The following is a 13,058-nucleotide window of genomic DNA, read 5'->3' on the forward strand; positions in this document are numbered from 1 at the left end:
CATGGATTTAAAAGAGGCTGCGTGGGACTTGCTCTTGTCCAAGTTCTTTCTCAAGAAGTATCTGAAATAAGCCTAAATTCAGAGTTAATCAGACTGGCCTGCTTTCTCAGGTGGACTGAAATTCATTGCTCTTTCCCCTCAACTCCGATGTCAGTGGCACTTTCCGGAGATGAGGTGGACTTCTCTGCCTACTGCAGAAGCTCAGTTCCCCCCGGGTCCACTCCCTGTCTGAATCCCACACTTGAGGCCAGATGCCAGCCTTCCCAGAACATTCGTGGCCTCATTTCAGTTTTTGACCTGCTCAGATTGAGTCCCTCTAGACTCTTTCTCAGCTGGAAACCTGATCTTCCACCCCTTTCCCTAACCTCGATGGTTACCTTCCCTCATTAGGCCTCAGGTGCTTTAGCTATAAAATGATACAGTTGCCCTTAATTCTAAAGTCTTCTTTCTAAAGCGCTACAATGTGGTGGCTCCTTGAAAATGTTTCTCTTTGCTGGTTTTAATTTTGTAGAGAATTAAAAGCACAGCTACTCTAAAAGACAGTAAGTTGCATTGGATAAGGAAAATGTGCTTTTGTAGTTAGATTAACAGGGATGGAAGACGACTTAGTATGTTTTAAGATACTCATGATCCGTTCTCGTGAGAGTCGGGGAAGAAGGGGAAGAGAGTTAATAAAATACCAAACGACTGTGACAAATTAAGTTCACCAAGATGTAGGTGATTAGTTACTACTTGAATAAGCCACACAAATCCAATTCAAGTTGTCCTTTATTTTTCTAAGAAGGATCCCAATGAACTGAGTCCCATGTTCAGTAACTCCACGTTCAATGACTTAGTCTTTAAACACTGTTATGTTGCTGGAAGCAGAAATATTGCCTATCAGTCCTAATTGATGTTTAGCTATCACGCACATTTGAAATAAATTTATTACTTTGACTGGTCTCAGTGTAATACATTCCAAACGGGCAAAGAGCACACGAAAAGTTATGGAGTCTCCATCTTCTACACTAAAGTGTGCAATAAATTACATATTATTTGGCCGTGAAATTCACAAGCCATAGAAACCACGCCATTAGCAGTGTATACAGTGGTAAAGAGCAGGTAATGAGAATGATATAAAACCAAACAGACTGCGTACGTTGGCACTGCTGCCAATAAAGCAATCATTAAATGCATTCATATGCATCTACGCTAGGTAAGCTCTTTGAGGGCAATTGCTATGAATTCTACATACCTGTCAGGATACTATATATAGCCCACTTTCTATGGCCTTTATTCAAAGACGCTGAGAAAGGGTTACTCTGGGTAAATCCAGACCTTTTCTCAATATAGAATTTGGTCAACATGCATTCTGAACAGCAAAATTTCACAGTATTTTCCTACACTAATTGTCACCTCAGCAAATGCAGGATTAAGTATAATGGATTATAAGAAGTTAGAAAGGAAAGATGGAAGAAAAGAAGGAAGGTAGAAAAAAGGTGGGTATGGAGTACTTCAACATTTATGTAAAGAGTGGACCTAAAACTACCCTGAGGTTACTGTGAATTATTAGCATATGCTATAGAAACTTAAATGAAAAAATAAAAAAACCCAGCAAGGGAAACTCAAAGATTCTCTGTTTTTTCACTTTACTGCATATACACGTCCATCTTAAACAATCTATATGCTTATATCCAACAAGAGAGCATTGTTTTGCAAGGCTATTTGGGTTCTATCAGTATGTAAAGGTCGGACAACTCAACTTTAGCAGAGTTAGGCTTCAGGTGAATAATTGCTTCTTTCAGGTTGCGAGCATTTGAATTTTCCAGAAATGTTTCCCAAAATATGAAAACTAAAAGAAGCGTCCTAGGACAGCATCCTTTAGAAGTTTTATATAGTATCAAGGCTTTTGGAGGAAGAGAATCCTTGTCGATTATCAACACAATGATTCCAAGCAGGTCAATTTTTGCTGAGAATATTATATAACAGAACCCATTTCACCTCCATTATACTGACAATGATCTTCCTTACTTCAACCTTGTGCTTCTTAGTAAAGTTGAAAATACTGAGCCAAGAACAGACAGTGACAATGCCAGAGACTCAGATGTACCTATAGGTGCCTTCAGACAACATCAGCCACCCAGGCTAAAGTCCTGGTTTAAAACATCCCAACATGAATGAATCTCAAAAACCATATGCTGAGCAAGTGAAGCCAGATCAAAAGGGCACCTACTGTATTATTCAACTTACATGAAATTGTAAACTGGGCAAAAGTAATCTCTAAAGATAAAAAACAGATTCGTGGTTGCCTTGGGGTGGGAGATGGGGATATTTTTGCAAAAGCCTGGGAGGAAACTTTCTAGGGTTTTAGAATTGTTATCTATCTTTATGGGGGTGGTAGTTACACAAATGTATACATTAATTAAAAGTCACTGAACCGTTGACTAAAAATGTCTGCATTTTATTGTATGTAAATGATACCTTAATAGGGTTGATTACAAAATAAACCAAAACCAAAACAAAGCAGAAGAAAAACCTCTCAAGACCTCAAAGGAAATACACTGTTTTCTTCCAGGGTACCAGATTGGAAATGAGGCATTGGTCTGTTCTACCCTCAGATTATCCCTAGGATTATCTAGTCTATTTTAAAGCACTAGAGTCCCCTATCAGGAAAACTCACCCCATGTTTAATTACTTGGATTTCTTCTCTGCCTCTTCTCCCAACACAGTGAAGCCATTCACGGAAGGAAAACCAGGTTTTTCCAACTTTGCATCACCACATATTCTTTCTAAAGCTATTATTTATAGAATAAAATTTGGCTACACTTTGTAAAAATCTAGCTTTTTGAGCCTTACAAATCTTAACAGTTAACCTATTGCCTCCACTGGAATTTGGAAAAAAAATTATTTTGAAAACGAATAGCTGAGAATTCACATTTTTGCTTTTTGTGATTTTCTCTTCCACTAAGATAGAAGTGAGTAGGAATGAGAAACACATACATAAAGAAAAAAAATTATCTTGCTGCCTTTGCATGGTTATAATTTATAGGAGGCCCTTTTCAAAAATAATCTATTATCAGAATCAATAAAATATAATCTCCATGAAGGCCAGGCCAGGATGTTTGTCTCTTTTTCAGCAGATTGCAATACAAACCACATTCATGGATATGCTTCTGGATGATCTTTGTAATACTGTAACAGTTGCCCATTTCCTCATGCCTCTTCACCTTAACTTCAACCTGGTTTCTCACTAATGACCTCACATTTCCTTCTCTATCACTTGGTTGTGGGCCTCTTTTCCAACTCCAACTCGCATTTCACTCTGGCACCAAAGGAAGACTCACACCTTCCTGCTTTTTAGTGATACCTCAAGGTCATTACCATATTGTGATCACCCTGCAGAATAGCCAGACAATTGTTATTTCAGAGCCATCTGACAGTTTGTAGTTCTAAAAATTAACTAAGGACCGCATTTGTCAAAAATATCCTAGTTTAAGATTTTGGTAATACAGCAACAGTAATTCCGAAGTCATTTATGACAATCAGTGTGGGAAGCACCCTCCTTCAGGAAGCTCCTTTGTCATACAATACTCTTTCCCTGTCTGGTAATAAGGAAGAATGGCCGTGGAAAGTAACCTTTTGTGGAAAGAAATACTTGGCTTCGAGAAGGCTTGCAGTTCATACATTTTTCTTGAATTAGATTCCCCATTAATTACTTTATCCACAAAGAGGTAATTATCAGAGTTATGTAAGCAATTAAGGAGATATTACTCCACATTCTTTCAGCTTGTTGACCTTTCTCACTTTATTTCATGTGGCTATCTGAAACATCAGTGATTTACATGTCTTTTTTTTTTTTAACAGATTTCTGTGTGTGTGTGTCCCCATGATGAAAACATCATTAAAGTAAAATATCATGAATAGACTCTTAAGAAGCAGAGTCTACTTAAAGTCCTGGAAAATATGAAAGCACTAATATTCATGGACAACTCTACACTCTGAAAGTTACTCCAAATTTTGTTGATGTCTCTTTTGTCTAGGAGATTTTCAAATTTTCTACCATGATCATTTGTTAGTTTTATAATTACATAATAAAGGCATTACATCATACAATCTTTTGTTATCCATTGCACTTTTAAAACCATTCCTTTCCTTGTCCTCAGCAGATATGTCATAGATTATTAGTACACAAGCAAAGACTTTCAACGTAACAGTACTTTATAGTGAGAAGAACTATACTGAGCTATCTCTATCCTAAGACAATGCACCAGGAAAGCACTAGGAATTCTTAAGCACTAGGAATACAGAGACGATCAAGGGGCAAGTTCCTTGCCTTCGAGTATACATGATCATTATAGCAAATGCTTAAATAGCGCTTAGTATATAACTCACCACAGCAGTCTTATTATCCTCCTTTTTAATAGGTGAGCAGAGGAAGCCACAGGGAAGTCATAGGGTAAAGCCAGAATTTGAACCTAGGTAGACTAGTACACTCTCCACGGCTTTAACTACTACATTAAAAAAATATATATATATAAGTTATATATATAACTCCAAGTATTCCAAAGTTCCAAAACACTTATCTACCAAAACTCAAAAAGGAGCACACAAACTTGCATAGAAAATAAACATGTAAAAGTTCGTAAAGAAACCACAATATAACCTGCTCCACATAATATACTGACTGCAGTGTCCTTGGCCTCTCCCATCCTTAGGTAGCTGGAAATTACAACAAAATAATACTTTTCACCTTTGGAAGCCACACCATCTCTCATACCCACCAACCAATTACTTCCTTAGAGAGAATAGGAAATTAACCTGAATATCATAAATATATATATATATATATATATAGCATTAGTGATGTAGAATCTTTGTTTAAAGACAATAACTTCAATAGCAGAGGGAACGTTACCATTGCAGGCTTCCGATAACCTCTATATTTCTCAGATTTCATGCTAAATCATATAATGCCATATTGTGTCTGAAGCTATTTTTTCAATAGTCCATTTTCTTAAATGGACGAACAAAGCCATAAATACTGAGGAACACTTTGGCTCCCAATTCCTAAAGCCATTCTGATTATGCCTGGGTGATCATGGGGACGTCATCGGAACTACCAGAGGACTGGCTGAAATACCAGTGTTCTGGCCAGCTTACAAATTAGAAATTATACAGAATCCAATTTTATTTTTTTGTTAAGTAATTCCTATGAGGCTTTTGGGATGTCAATGTAAAGTCCTTTCATGTGTAATCTTTTTCCATTAGATAGGGAACAATGCCAATCCCCGTCATAAATACTTTCACAACCTGACACTGAAAATCCACTGTAGGGCATAGGACCTGCAAATAGGATGTGAATCACACACATCCACTCATTCAGATAATCCACAAATATTCATTTTTAAGTCTACTATATCCCAATAATGTACCGGCCTCTCAGATGCTAGACCATGCTAAATGCTGAAACAGACATACTCAGTTCGGGCCCTCCTGGAACTTATTACCTACAGAAGTGACTTCATTGTAAACGGTCAGGTCTCAGCCAATGCTATTATCATCAGCAGGTAACCAAATGATACAGCTTGCTTTCTAAACAAGCTCCACACTCCTTCCTTTCAACATTTTTGCTTTCCTTCAAGGCACATAATCCAGTGGTCAGTTTCTCCCACTTAGTGAGGTTTGGGGAAAAGGTACCCAGTGAACAATTCCTTGTGGCCTCACTCTTTCCTCATACTCTCCTCTGTGCTCTTGAGCTAAAGAGACCTGGATTAAAGTCAGTTGTTCTAAGCTTATTATTTTAAAATACGGCTGCTCCTGCTTTGAGGATTTCCACTGGACCAACACAGCAGCAAAGCAGCACTGAATCAGAAGCAGGTAAATTTCAAAATGACAGCTCTAAACATATCCACTCTCCTTTTGTTCTCCTCCTATCCCTTTGCTCTGAACACCTCTGCCCTGAGGCTTTGCCTTTACCCTTCTCTGATTACTGCTCCAAAAGGGTTTCCAAGAGCAGGGAGTATTTATGGTTTCATTTGCTCCCAAGTCCGTGGTGGAAAAGGATGTTTGCTTCCTGATTCTTAGTAATTCTACACTCACATCATTAACACAAAAATCATCATTAAAAAAAAAAATTTCCTCAGCTTCATATTTCTTCTGGGCCAACACTGAAAGAATATTTTCAAAGAAACAATATCCTCTCTCCTTTGCTCTTCTGAGTTTCACGTTCTTACCTCCAGTCTCATTTTCAACCCTTATTACGAGATGCATCACAAAAACAGAAGAAAGTTCTTTGTGCTTTCCTGTACCAGCTAATTATTCTAATTTGTTCTGTCTCTACCGACCAGAATGCGAAATCAACACAAAGGCTGATCATGCGACCTCTTCCAAGGGAATGGTCTGAGAGTTGTCTATTTACTAATGAAGTTCGGTGTGTATTAAGGGTTGACTGAAGCAATCATCAGGAATTTTCATCTCTTAAATTAGTCTTTTCTACCAGATGCACATCTTTCATTTCGGATAATATAACTTTTAAGTTCAGGATACAACTGGACAAAAGAAAAAAAGGTAACCAACACAACATTTGCAGTAATAACACAGTAACAGCTATCCTTCCCTGAGGAATTCAGCTTACTTTATGGACACAATTTAGTACACACTCATAAGAAAGTTAACAAAGCCCAAAACCACTTCACAATAGCGTAGAGAGGTAAAGGTCAGAAATTATTACTGCCAGACCCAGCAGACAATGGCACCTACAGGAAAGAGCACAGGACAGGAAAACCTGGAAGCCTGTGTTCCAGTTTCGGTTATTCCTGTAAGCATTAGTACGATCTGAGTGAACTCAGCCTGCCCTGCTTTTTCCGTTTATAAAAACCTACATCATCCTCTCAGTAGAATGAAATGCCACATCTGAAAAGTTGCAGATCTCTTTAGGAAAGAAACAAAACTCATGCTTTCCAACCAAAATGGAATAATTCAGTCAATGGAGACTTAATAAAAATCTGCCATAAAGCAATTGTTTACTTGAAATCTATCTTTTGTGGTATATTTATTGGGGTAAGGAGTGTAAGCAAATCATAATTAGAGTTACCGATTATTCCAGAAATCAAGGTCATTGAGTTCAGATTCCAACTTTGACCCTGACCCAGGCTTACGGAGATGTAAGATGTCCCAATACCTCATATCCACCATACATGGGAGAAACAAGGTATGCAGACAGATCCTCTTATAAATATCCCATATGTCGTGGTTTTAATACAGGGTCTCAGATTCATTGCCATTCTTCGCATCCAGATGTGGGCATTTTCCCTTGAATTTAGGCAGGCTTTCCATGGCTTCAAACAATAGAGCAGGGGTCAGTAAATTATGGCTGGTGGGCCAAGTCTAGGCCTCTACCAGCTTTTATAAATGAAGCTTTATTGGAACACAGCCATGTTCCTTAGTATATGTATTGTTTGTGTGTGTTTTCACATCACAGCAGCAGAGCTAAGTAGTTGCAAAAGAGGCTGTATGGCTTGTAAAGCCTAAAATATTGACTGTCTGACATTTTATGGAAAAAGGTCTCCAACGCCTGCAATAGTATATAATGAAAGTGATGCTATGTAACATCTAAGACTAGGTCATAAAAGGTCATGCAGCTTTTGCATGATTCTCGTGGAATGCTTCAACCCTGGACACTCATTCTCTTGGGATACTCTATCTTGAATCCTAACTACCACGTTATGAGAAGTCCAAGCCACCTGGGCAGCCATCTATAGGCACAGTCAACAGTCCTTGTTGGGCCCAGTCTTCAAGGGCCAGACATGGGAATTAAAATTAACTAGATGATTCCAGCTCCAGCCATCCGAATCCTCATGAGCTGAGGTTTCAGATATCAGTCATGGAGTAGAGACAAGCCATCTCCTCTGTGTACTGTTTGAACTGCTGACCCACAAAATCTGGGCACATATTAAAATTTTTGTTTATTTCACCACTAAGTTTGGATTTCTTTATTATGTAGCAATAGATAACTATAGCACTGTGTCTGTACACAGGATATCTACATTTCACAGAGCACAGATTTTTAGATGTGAATGTTGACTGCTCAATTTCTAAGAAGAACGTATACACACACATAGGTACAAAATGTTTATGCATATGTAAATATTAGACCTATATAAACTAATCTATATTATCCATAAAATGAGGGGGCCTTGATAATGGCTAACATTATTTTTCGGTATTTATTGTGTTCCAAGAACTGATAAATTCTTGCATTGTATGAATTTTCTCTTTCACCCTCATAGCAACTCTCTGAGAGAAGTAATGGTATCTCTATTTTATAGATGAGAAAACTGAGGCAAAAACAAATAACATGCTCAAGAGTACTCAACAAGTAAATTTTAGAGTCAAGATTTGAACCCAGGTTCTCAAGTTTTAGATCCCTTACTCATACTCACCAAGCTATATACTGAGGAAGGGGATGAAAGCTGATGCCATTACCTCATGCTCAAGAAGTTAGACAGAAACTTAGCAGGTATGGTTGAAAGAAGACAGGACTTGGAGTCATAAGTCCAGAGCCTGAGTTATGAGATGAATTCTCCTCTCATCTAGATATAGGTTTGTTTTTAGAAAATGAAGAAGATCACTGCATATTTTGATTGTTAATTTCTGTACTTAATGATTACCAAAGAATGGACTTTTACCAGGGAGCTATTTTGCAATGACATAAATTATTGATTCAAACTCAAACCTTTATTATAAATTATTGATTCAAAATCAAATCTTTATTAAGTCTCCCTTGCATCAGAAGTTTTTCCCACTCTTCATTTCTTTGAAACCCTTTCCTGTCTACTCTTGGCCAAAGCTTGAAGCCTAATTTAACACTTGGAAATAAAATAATGAAATAGTCATAACACAGCAATTCCAATGCCTACTGAAATGGAAGCTCTAAATAATTTTTCAGATAATTTAGGAAATTAAAAATATTTACATCATAGATGCAAAGACAGAAGTTACTTGTGTAATAAATGGTGAGACAAAAAGTTTCTGGTCAAGTAGATTTGTTTATATATGATCACTAATCTGAGTTCTACCCCTGTGCTAAAACCCAGTGACAGGTTGCATACAGCTTCTAAAGGGATAGTTCAGTGCATTGGGTCAAATTCATGCCATAAAATGTGGTATTAGTAGTAGTACTAGAAGACAGAGTGACTGTCTTCTTTGGGACATAGATGAAGACCCCAAGATAGACAATATCAAGGACAAATTATGTAGTATAAGATATTATCTCAGTCCTTGGAACATGTCATCCAGGATAGAACAAGAAGTAGATTTATTATCAAGTACATGAAGCCAGAGACAGTAAGCAATGAGTGGTAGTTGGTTAAAATAGACAGGTTTTAGAAGCAGAGGCACGGATGTAGAAAACAAACTTAGGGTTACCAGGGGATTGTGGCAGGGAGGCTAAACTGGGAGATTGGGACTGAAATATACACACTACTATACATGAAATAGATAACTAGTAAGAACCTGCTCTTCTTATTAGCCCAGGGAACTCCATTCAGTACTCTGTAATGGGCTATTTGGAAAAGACTCCAAAAAAAAAAATAAAAGTGGGGCTTCCCTGGTGGCACAGTGGTTGAGAGTCGGCCTGCTGATGCAGGGGACACGGGTTCGTGCCCCGGTCCGCGAAGATCCCACATGCCGCGGAGCGGCTGGGCCCGTGAGCCATGGCCGCTGAGCCTGCGCGTCTGGAGCCTGTGCTCCACAACGGGAAAGGCCACAACAGTGAGAGGCCCGCGTACTGAAAAAAGAAAAAAAAAAGTGGATATGTATAAGTGATTCACTTTGCTGTACACCTGAAACTAACACAACACTGTACATCAACTACACTCCAATAAAAATTTTTTTAAAAAATAGGTTTTAAGAACCATAGTCAGGGAGCAGTGTGGATTGGAAAGACCTGGCAAGAAAAATTTCTGCATCCTCAGACAATGCTCCCCAAGCTGGCTATTGCAAGGGTGAGCATTTAAGAGATCTTTGACCTAAGGAGGACATGAGATTAACAATCTATCCCAATGTGCATGAATTATTCTCCTCGGTGCTATCAGAAATCAGATGGCATCCTAGAGCAGGGGTCAGCAGATCTTTTTCGTAAAGGGTCAGATAGTAAATATTTTGGATTTTCTGTACCATACGTCTGCATTACAACTGCCCATCTGCTGCTGTAGCACAGAAACAGCCATGCACAATACGTTAATGAATGGATGCGGTGTGTTCAAGCCAAACGTTATGTACAAAACCAGGAGTCAAGCGAGATCTGATCAGTGGGCCAGAGTGTGCGGACGCCAGTTCTGGGTCAGTGTTCACAGCTGAATGAGTCATGAGGCCTTAAGTTCCAGTTCTCATTGTACTACTTTCTACCTGGGTGAACTTGGGTTCATCCTTTTATTTATATGGGCCACTGTATTAGTCAAGGTTCTCCAGAAAAACAGAACCAACAGCATGTGTATACAATGTGCCCATATATACTGACAGATATAGATCTAGATATCGATATTGATATCTAGATCTATATCCATATCTATATAAAGATAGAGAAAGAGAGAGATTTTAAACAATTGGTTCACACAATAATAGAGGCTTGGTAAATTCAAAAGCTGCAGATTAGGCTGTCTAGAAACTCGAGGAAGAGTTGCAGTTCAATTTCTGTAAGTCTTCTGGCAGAATTCCTTTTTGCGACAGGGAGGTCAGTCTTTATTAAGAGCTTCACCTGATTGGATGAAGCCCATGCATATTATGGAGGATAATCTGCTTTACTCAAAGTCCACCACAAATTTAGTTATGAATTTCATCCCAAAACACCATCATAGGGACTACCCTGGTGGCACAGTGGTTAAGAATCCGCCTGCCAATGCAGGGGACACGGGTTTGAGCCCTGGTCTGGGAAGATCTCACATGCCATGGAGCAACTAAGCCCATGCACCACAGCTACTGAGCCCGTGCACCTAGCGCCCATGCTCTGCAACAAGAGAAGCCACCGCAATGAGAAGCCCGCACACCCCAACAAAGAGTAGCCCTCGCTTGCTGCAAATAGAGAGAGCCCACGTGCAGCAACGAAGACCCAATGCAGCCAAAAATATAAATAAATAAAACATAAAAATTTTAAAAAACACCATCACAAAAATATCCAGAATAATATTTGACCAAATAACTGGGCATGGTGGCCCAGACAAATTGACATGGAAAAGTCACCACCTAAGCCATAGTTTTGTCACCTTTTACTGAGAAATATGACTTATCTGAGCTATTTTGATACCTAGAAGATACCTTCTAGAGGTAACACCCTCAGTATTTTACATGGTAGGCAGTAGAGGGAATGAGCCCATTTGCCCAGTCATATGACACCTGAAGGATAAAATTCTGTCTTCTCTCTCCAATCCACAAGGATGAATGCCAAAAATACATCACTTATATCTGCTTTAGCTAACGTAGGATAGGTCTGGAACAGACCTATGCTCCCAGTAAGTCTCATGAAATGCTGTTTCATTAAGGAGAGACTTTACTTGCTAAGATTAGAAGCAAAAGAGGGTGGTGGATGAAAAACTGCCCAAGGATATAAGCTCATGCAAGGAAGCAGGAGAGAGAATGGGTATCCGAAGATGTGCGCTCTGAGCCAACACTAATTCCACAGCATCAGGTTATAATTCAGGGAGCCCAACCGCTGGGGGTTTTTTCCCCTTCTTCTTTTCCCCCAAAGAGGGACAAGCATACTGACAAAGGAAGAGCATCAGTCACCACAGATAAATTCCTTTTCAGAGGTGATCTCGCAAATGATTTGGCTCAGTGTAGACTATGATTTGGCTCCCCAAACCATAAGCTAGAGCATTTCATTCCAGGTCCCTCCTCAAATATCCATGATAGGTAAAACTCTGGCATCAAGTAGGTCTTGAAGTCTCCCCAGGTGATTATAATATGCAACCAGGGCTGAGAATCTGGAGATGTAGAGCAAACTTAAATTGAACTTTAGTTAAACAGTAAAACAAGCTCTGACTCTACTGGCTGGAGCTAGACAAGGGATATGGATTTAGTGGGATGAGAAGATAAAGGACACCAGGGAGTAAATCAAATGCTTTACACCTGTGCTTAGCTAATTGTTACTCAGATAATTCAGACAATCTTACAGAACCTGAACCCTGAAATTCCTTAGTTCTGTTTAAAAAAAGGGAACTCTTCAAGTAACTGAACTCTGAGAGTCATGCCAATCATAAAAAGAAGAAATCTTATTTTTTGAACTAGTTGATTTCATATATACTGTTTCACTTTCATGATATTAACTAGTTATCTTTCTTTCCATTTTATGTTTGAGGAAAGTAAGGCTTTAAAGTCTCAGTAATTTTCTCAAGGTCACTTGTTAAGGGTGTGGTAGGCAGCATAATGGCTCCTAAAAATGCCCTCACCCTAATCCCTAGAACCCAATAATATGTTACCTTACATGGTAAAGAGGACTTTGCAGATATGACTGAAGTTATAGGCCTTGAGATAGAAAGATTATCCTGGATTACCTCATGGAATAAATCTAATTGCATGAGTCCTTAAAAGCAGAAAACCATTCCCAACTGTAGAAAGAGAAAGAGAGAGATGTCCTAATAGAAGCAGAATCAGAGAGATGCAACATTTGGGGTTTTGTAGGTGGAGAAAGGGGACTCTGAGTCAAGGACTACAAGTGACCACTGGAAGCGGATAAAGTCCAGGGAACAGAAACACCCCTAAGAGCCTCCAGAAAAGAATGTAGCTCTGCCAACACTTTTTTTTCTTTTTTAACCATCTTTATTGGAGTATAATTGCTTTACAATGGCGTGTTAGTTTCTGCTTCATAACAAAGTGAATCAGCTATACATATACATATATCCCCATATCTCCTCCCTCTTGCATCTCCCTCCCACCCTCCCTTCCCTATCCCACACATCTAGGTGGACACAAAGCACAGAGCTGATCTCCCTGTGCTTTGTGGCTGCTTCCCACTAGCTAGCTCTTTTACATTTGGTAGTGTATATATGTCCATGCCACTCTCTCACTTCATCCCAGATTACCCT

Source organism: Globicephala melas, chromosome 17, assembly GCF_963455315.2.
Source record: "Globicephala melas chromosome 17, mGloMel1.2, whole genome shotgun sequence".
Lineage (NCBI taxonomy): Eukaryota > Metazoa > Chordata > Mammalia > Artiodactyla > Delphinidae > Globicephala > Globicephala melas.